Below are 6,568 nucleotides of genomic sequence, written 5' to 3' on the forward strand. Positions count from 1 at the left end.
CTGGTAGACCTAAGATCCCTTCTCATTCTCTAACTATAAATCCTCTGGCCTCTCTCTACAAGGTCATGGGCCCCTAGAGATCTCAGAGTTAACATAAAAATTGCAATTCCTATCAAAAAGAACACCCCCCACCCCAGTTCTGCAGCCTGAGTGACCTCCAACATCAGCCATCCTCAAACCCATTCATATCCTACCCCTATTTCCACAGTCACCAGGTGGGAGAGACTTGCCGCTTCTTGGAGAAGAGTTCATAGAAACATAATGATTCGTACATTTCCTCTGTCAAAGACTCTTTCAAAGTTACCAAAAAAAATTTTTTTCCAAAAAATTTTCATTGCAAAATCAAAATGGGATCATCGTAGGAAAAGTACAAAATATAGAAAAATAAACAAGACAATAAAATCATAATTCTACCCTTGAGTAATGACTTAGTACTATGAACGCTTCGTTTAGTCTTCTGTAAATTTTATGATGTACACGTGGACTTACTTGTGTTTACCAAAATGTAAAATGCTCCTACCCATAACACTGTTTTGGAATCTGCTTTTTAAACTTAATATACTGCAAACATTTTCCTGTTAGTAAATATTTTTATAACATATTTATGGATATGTAATATTTCATTATAGTTCTTAATGGTACTCTAGAGTTATATATTTAGATTGTTCCTATTTTTTCATTATTATGACCAGTTTTATGATAGACTCCTGGATCTAATTTTAATTTTCATTTCTTTGATTATGAATGAAGTTGAATTTTTTCATATGATTTTTATCATTTGAAGCTCATTCATGAATAGTCCATCCATACTATTTACAGGTTTCAATGGTGTGCATTTATTTTTTTTTACTTTTTTACTGATTTGTAAGAACTCTTTATATTGAGGCTGAAATTGTATCTGCTAAAAACTCATTTACATCATATTTCAATGCACCATTTTGAATTCGAGTACATACTGACTTTCCCTGACAATCCCAACCAGACCATGGACGCTTTGCTCTTTTTCCTCTACTTTTTCTTTAACAAGTTCCTTCCAAAGTATATTTGGTAAAGGGCTCCTCTTCTTGTGCCCATCCCCACAAGCACCCCCCCCCCAACCGCCATTCCTCTGCGTAGGACCGGTAAGGGTGGCTCCCATCCCTCCTGCCCTGACCTCCAAAACCTTACTGCCTCCTCCTCTTACCCAGGCCTCTGGCTGGGGGGTCGTGGTGAACCCCCCACCTCCGCTGTTGCTTAATGCTTCAGAAAACCCTGACACGGGCCTCTCAGAACCCCCAGGGAAAAGGGTGACAGAGAGCACTTAGGGAGGAGCAGAGGAGGGTGCGCATTAGGGAGTATTAGTAGTAGAAGGGGATCGTCTTGCGGGGGAGGAAGTATTAGTAGGTCTGCTGTGGCAAGAATGAAGAGAAACCCACTCTCCAAGGACCCCTCTTGCTTCTGAGCAAGGCCCTCATGGCAGGGGTGCCTTGGCCGGGAGCCTGCAGTCCTCCTCCAGAGTCCCAGGCGGTCCGCTCCTTTGCCCTGTTATTACCGCTGGCAGGTTTGTTTGTGCCTCTGGCAACAGGGACGCAAGTCCTACCAGTTCTCCTGGTGTCCTGCCACACAGCCTCCTGCTTGGGGAGGAGGAGGGGCCCAGGCCTATTACCTGGAGTACCCCCTCCACCCAGAGCAGAGAGAGCAGAGGCGGGGGAGGCCCTAGGCAGGAGCCGGCTGGACAGGACAAGCCCAGGTGGTGAGGACAGGAGGAGTTTCTTCCCTGCCGAGATCAGTACCTTGGAAAACTGGGGCTGCAGGGAGGAGGTCAGGGTACACACGGGGGCGGGCAGATGTTGGGAGTTCACATCAGAGCTCCCTTGGGTTTGGACCGCCCTGACCTGCTCTCACTCCCCTGAGTGTCTCCCCTCCAACCCTTTCTCCTGGTTTGGCATGTTTGGGAGATGGCTGTGGCTGTGACTTGAACGGGAACAAGACACCTGGCATGTCTGTGGTAGGAGCTGGATTCTCACACCCTTGGCCTCTGTGGTCTCTGCAGAGGACTTGGGCTTTTTCCCCCTGCAGCTGGGCTTAGGAGTTTCCAGACCTCCTTCATTTTACATTTCCACACACTTTCTGGGAAGACAGTGTGATGCTCGGCATGGGAAGCTGGGGGTTCTAGCCAGGTGTCCGGTGGCCATGGTGACCTTGACAGCACATGACCTCTTTAGGGTTTACTTTCCTCATCTGGACAGACAGCAACAGTGCTGGCCTTGGGGCTGGTGCCTAGTACACCAGACGGGTGGTAGGTGGGTGCTCAACTGTGTCAGGTTTTCTCCCTTCTTCCCTTTTCTCAACCTACTGATGTGGGTGACATTGGGGAGCTTCAGAGATCTCTGCTTGAGGATGAGACCCTCGGGCAGCCTGGCTCCTTTCCTGCTGTCCTCAGTGCTCACGCACTCCTTCACCTGTCACTTCCCCCTACACGGACCTACCTGCCAGTTCCGTTTCCCCCAGCAGAAGCTGACCCCTGGAGCCCAGGTCCCATGCCTCACTCATCCTAGCAAAGCCAATGCATCAGCACAGTGCTTGACACAAAGTAGGTGCTCAGGATCCAGAGAAGGAATAAAGAACTGAAGGGAAAGGATCTCCCATTTCATAATCATTGAGAATCAGAGAGACAAGAAAGAGCTCAACTTGAAAGTCCAGCAGACCTCGGGTGGAGCCTGGCCTCATCGCTCACCATCCACATGACCTTGAGCAAGATATTTATTCCCCCTGAGCCTCAATTTCTTTGTCTAAAAATAGAACAGTAATAGCTACCTCCTAGGGTCGTTGTGGGGATTGGTGATGATGTCAGAGGGAAGCGAAGCTCGTTGCTGCCTGGTGCATAGTAGGAGCTCATTCAGTGGAAGCAGTGATTAGCTGCTATTACAGGACTGTTGACGTGTATGCCTGAAGCAAACTCGCTTCGAGAGTTCTGGGGTTAGCAGTGAGTAACATCGGAGCCCTGGGGAGCCTCCCTCAGTTTGGTCTCCCACCCGGAATGCCGTGGTCCTTCTCTCAGGAGTGATGAACCAATTGATGCCAGTGGGCAATGTGGCCTGGCAGCCTGGGCACAGAATAGCTCACCTGGTAGCACTTGCTGGCTCGGATTTCTTCTTCATAGGGGTTGAGGGCACTGACCCTAGGGTCTGAAGTCTGAGGAGAAGTCTGAGGGCTGGTGGTGCCCTCCGTTTGCTACTGAGGCAGGTCACATACATCACAACTGGCTCCCTGCCTCTCTCCTGTGAGCACGTTGTAAGAAACCCTGATCTGTGCTTTACTCTACTCTGAAAGATTGATCAAGGTAGAAGTTCTCACCCAGTTGATATAGAGAGAATAAGTGAGGAATAAGTGAGGAATAGAGGAAATCAGTCACTTGATACCCAGCTTTTATATTCAGGAAACAGAACCTGGAAGATCTCATTCTCAATGCACTGCCCTGGCCCAGGACCCAAATCTGCACATCTGCTGGCCTCCTCGCCAGCACTGGCCCCTCGGGGTGGGGGTGGGGGGCAGGGCATGAGCACCACGTGCCATCATCAAGCCCACCACCCAGGAGGAGAGCTGCCAGACAAGAAGGGTGGTCTCAGGGGGAGCACTAAGAGGAGTGGACCTCCTAGTACAGGAACTCAAAAAGGCTAGCAGGTGCTAGCCTGCAGGATGAGGGATGGAATATCAAAACAGACTCTAGAGGGATCCCTGGGTGGCTCAGCAGTTAGGTGACTGCTTTCGGCCCAGGGCGTGATCCTGGAGGCCCGGGATCGAGTCCCACATCGGGGTCCCTGCATGGAGCCTGTTTCTGTCTCTGCCTGTGTCTCTGCCTCTCTCTCTCTGTGTCTCTCTCTGTGTGTCTCTCATGAATAAGTAAGTAAAATCTTAAAAAAAAAACAAAACAAACAGGCTCTAGAAACTCAGGAAGGGGGCTGGCATAAGGAGCAGAGGAGGGTGCGCATTGGTCTGGACATGAAGAGGGTGGAACACCCTGGGTCAGGTCCCGAGGGCAATGTGGCCAGGGCCAGAGGCAGGGAGAAGGGGTCTGCTTCCCCTGGCAAATCCAGGTCTCCATCCAGCCCCCCAGCTCATCTCTTTCCAGGGTTGTCTTTCCCGTTTTGTTCTGTTCAGTAACATTTCACTCTGGCTCTGCTTTGTTGGGAATGGTAAACTGGCCTGGGAGTCATAACCACTGCACTTTGGCCTGACATTTTAGAAAGGTGAGTAGAAAGAGTCTTGAAGGTTGTTTTGTCCAGCTTTTGGTTCCATGACAGAGTCCTCTTAGAAATTGCTAACAGGGCACCTGGGTGGCTCAGTTGGTTGAGCACCTGCCTTTGGCTCAGGTCATGATCCCAGAGTTCCAGAATCAAGTTCTGCATCAGGCTCCCTGCTCAGTGGGGGACTCTGCTTCTCCCCCTGCCCCTCACTCCACTCATTTTCTCTCTCTCTCTCTTTTTTAAAAGATTTTATTTATTTATTCATGAGAGACACAGAGAGAAAGAGAGGTAGAGACGCAGGCAGAGGGAGAAGCAGGCTCCATGCAGGGAGTCGGATGCGGGACTGGATCCCAGGTCTCCAGGGTCACGCCCTGGGCTGAAGGCAGCGTTAAACCGCTGAGCCACCGGGGCTGCCCTCTCCCTCTCTCTTTGTGTCTCTCAAGTAAATAAATAAAATCTTTGAAAGAAAGAAATTGCCAACATATGGTTTTCCAGCCCTAGCTCTCTAGTGACAGTGCCCGGGGCTCCCCTCCACGCCCCCACCCCCATGTAGCCGTCCCATGGGTAAGCCATGCTGGAGCTTAGAGTCTTCTCCCCACAGTGGGCTCTGCTCCTGTCTAAACCTCACCCCTGGGCCCAGGTTATACCAGCTGGAATGACCTGGGCTAAGCCTTTCCCTCTGCTTCAAGCCAGGAGCCCTGTAGTTGGTCTTTGCCACCTACTAAGCAGCTTCTCAGCCTTCGGTCCCTCCCCATCTCCCCTGCAAGGTGTTAGTGAGTCTCTTCAAAGGCCTTCTCAAGATGGGGGCCTAGAGACCTGAAGTCCTGATACCAGAGAGGGACTTTCAAACTCGGGAACCCACCTCATTTTATAGCTGAAGTAACCAGAAAGTGAGGTCATTTGCCCAAGGCCACGCAGACAGCATGAGACAGGGCTGGGGCTCAAAGCCATTGACTGGTGACCAGCCCATCATGCAAGGAGGTGATACCAGCTCTCTTGTCAGAATCTTGTCTCATCAGCTCTGACTGGCACCTGGGCAGGGTTCAAAGCATGCCTCTGGTGTGCTGAGTGAACCAATCAAGCATCCAGATTGCTGATGGAAATAGTGAGACCCCCTGCCCATACCTCCTCTCTGGGCCTGATCCCACTCTTCCCTCCCCAAAACACCTTCCCCCTGCTCTGTTCTATTCAGAACCCCCGTTTTTCTCACCCGGCTCAGCTTGGGCTCCACTTTTTCCAAGAAGTCTTTACTCTTTCAGATGCAAAAGACTCCTTTTTGGGTTCCACTGCAGTTGTAGTGTGGTCACAGGTGTGTCCTTGGTTATATATTGACTTCCATTCCTCTCTTCTCCCTGCCTGGCCCAGGTGCATTTTCCCAGTCAGTGGAGGCCTCTCTACCTTTCCTTTTTCTCTCATGGCACCCATGCTATAGGGGCTGGAGATCATCGTGGGCCCTTGAAATGGGACTGTCTGGCCTGATGCTGCTAGAGAAGGGCTCCTTGGAGAGGTGGCCCATGCTGGACTCCTTCTAAAGAGTGGGAGAGAGAGTAAAAGTTCCCAGGGAGCCCCAGGAACATTCCCCTGCTTCCCCCCGCCTGCCTTTCTAGAAGCTTCTCCCCGGTTCCTAGCTCCTCCTGTTTATACAGCAGTTAATCATTTGGGTTCCCAACAATGGTTTCTGCTCACCTAGGGACAGGTAAAAATAGGATTTGGTTGGCTTGTCATATTGAGAGGCTACTAGAGATAAAAATCCTCTATGCCTGCCTATTTCGAGACATAAGGAGGGGTAGTGGCCCTTTTCAATCATCTGGGCTTCTCACAGGGAGCCTTACAGGTCAGACTCGTGTTTTCCTTTCTCTTCACAGCACTGGGGCACTAACCCTTTTCACACCTCCTGGAACCTCACATCCCAAGCCTGGCAACCACCTCTTCCTCATCCATCTGGAAGGGGCACATTGGAAGAACAGTGAGCTGAGCCTTGGGTATCACAGTACCCAGAGTGATCAGATCTCCCCAGGTGATCCTAGGTAGGTGATAGTGAAGGCCAGTAAATCTCTAAATTCTTGTCTAGTTTGAATTGCCTAGAGGTACATGCTGCCCCCTGGTCTCTGTAGCAACAGAGCACAAGGTGCTTGGAGCATAGTCCCCGAGCCAGGCTGTCTGGTTCACATCCCAGTTCCACCAGTCAGTCAGGAGGCCTTGGGCCCACTACCTAACATCTCTCTGCCAGCAATGATGGCAGCATCTTCCAGACGGTGGCTGAAAGATCAAGTGAGCTAATGTGGGTGAATAAGTGCGCCCTGGCACAGAACAAGTGCTCTGCAAATGTGGCCATCCCTAGA

Source organism: Canis lupus, chromosome 18 (genome assembly GCF_011100685.1).
Source record: "Canis lupus familiaris isolate Mischka breed German Shepherd chromosome 18, alternate assembly UU_Cfam_GSD_1.0, whole genome shotgun sequence".
NCBI lineage: Eukaryota > Metazoa > Chordata > Mammalia > Carnivora > Canidae > Canis > Canis lupus.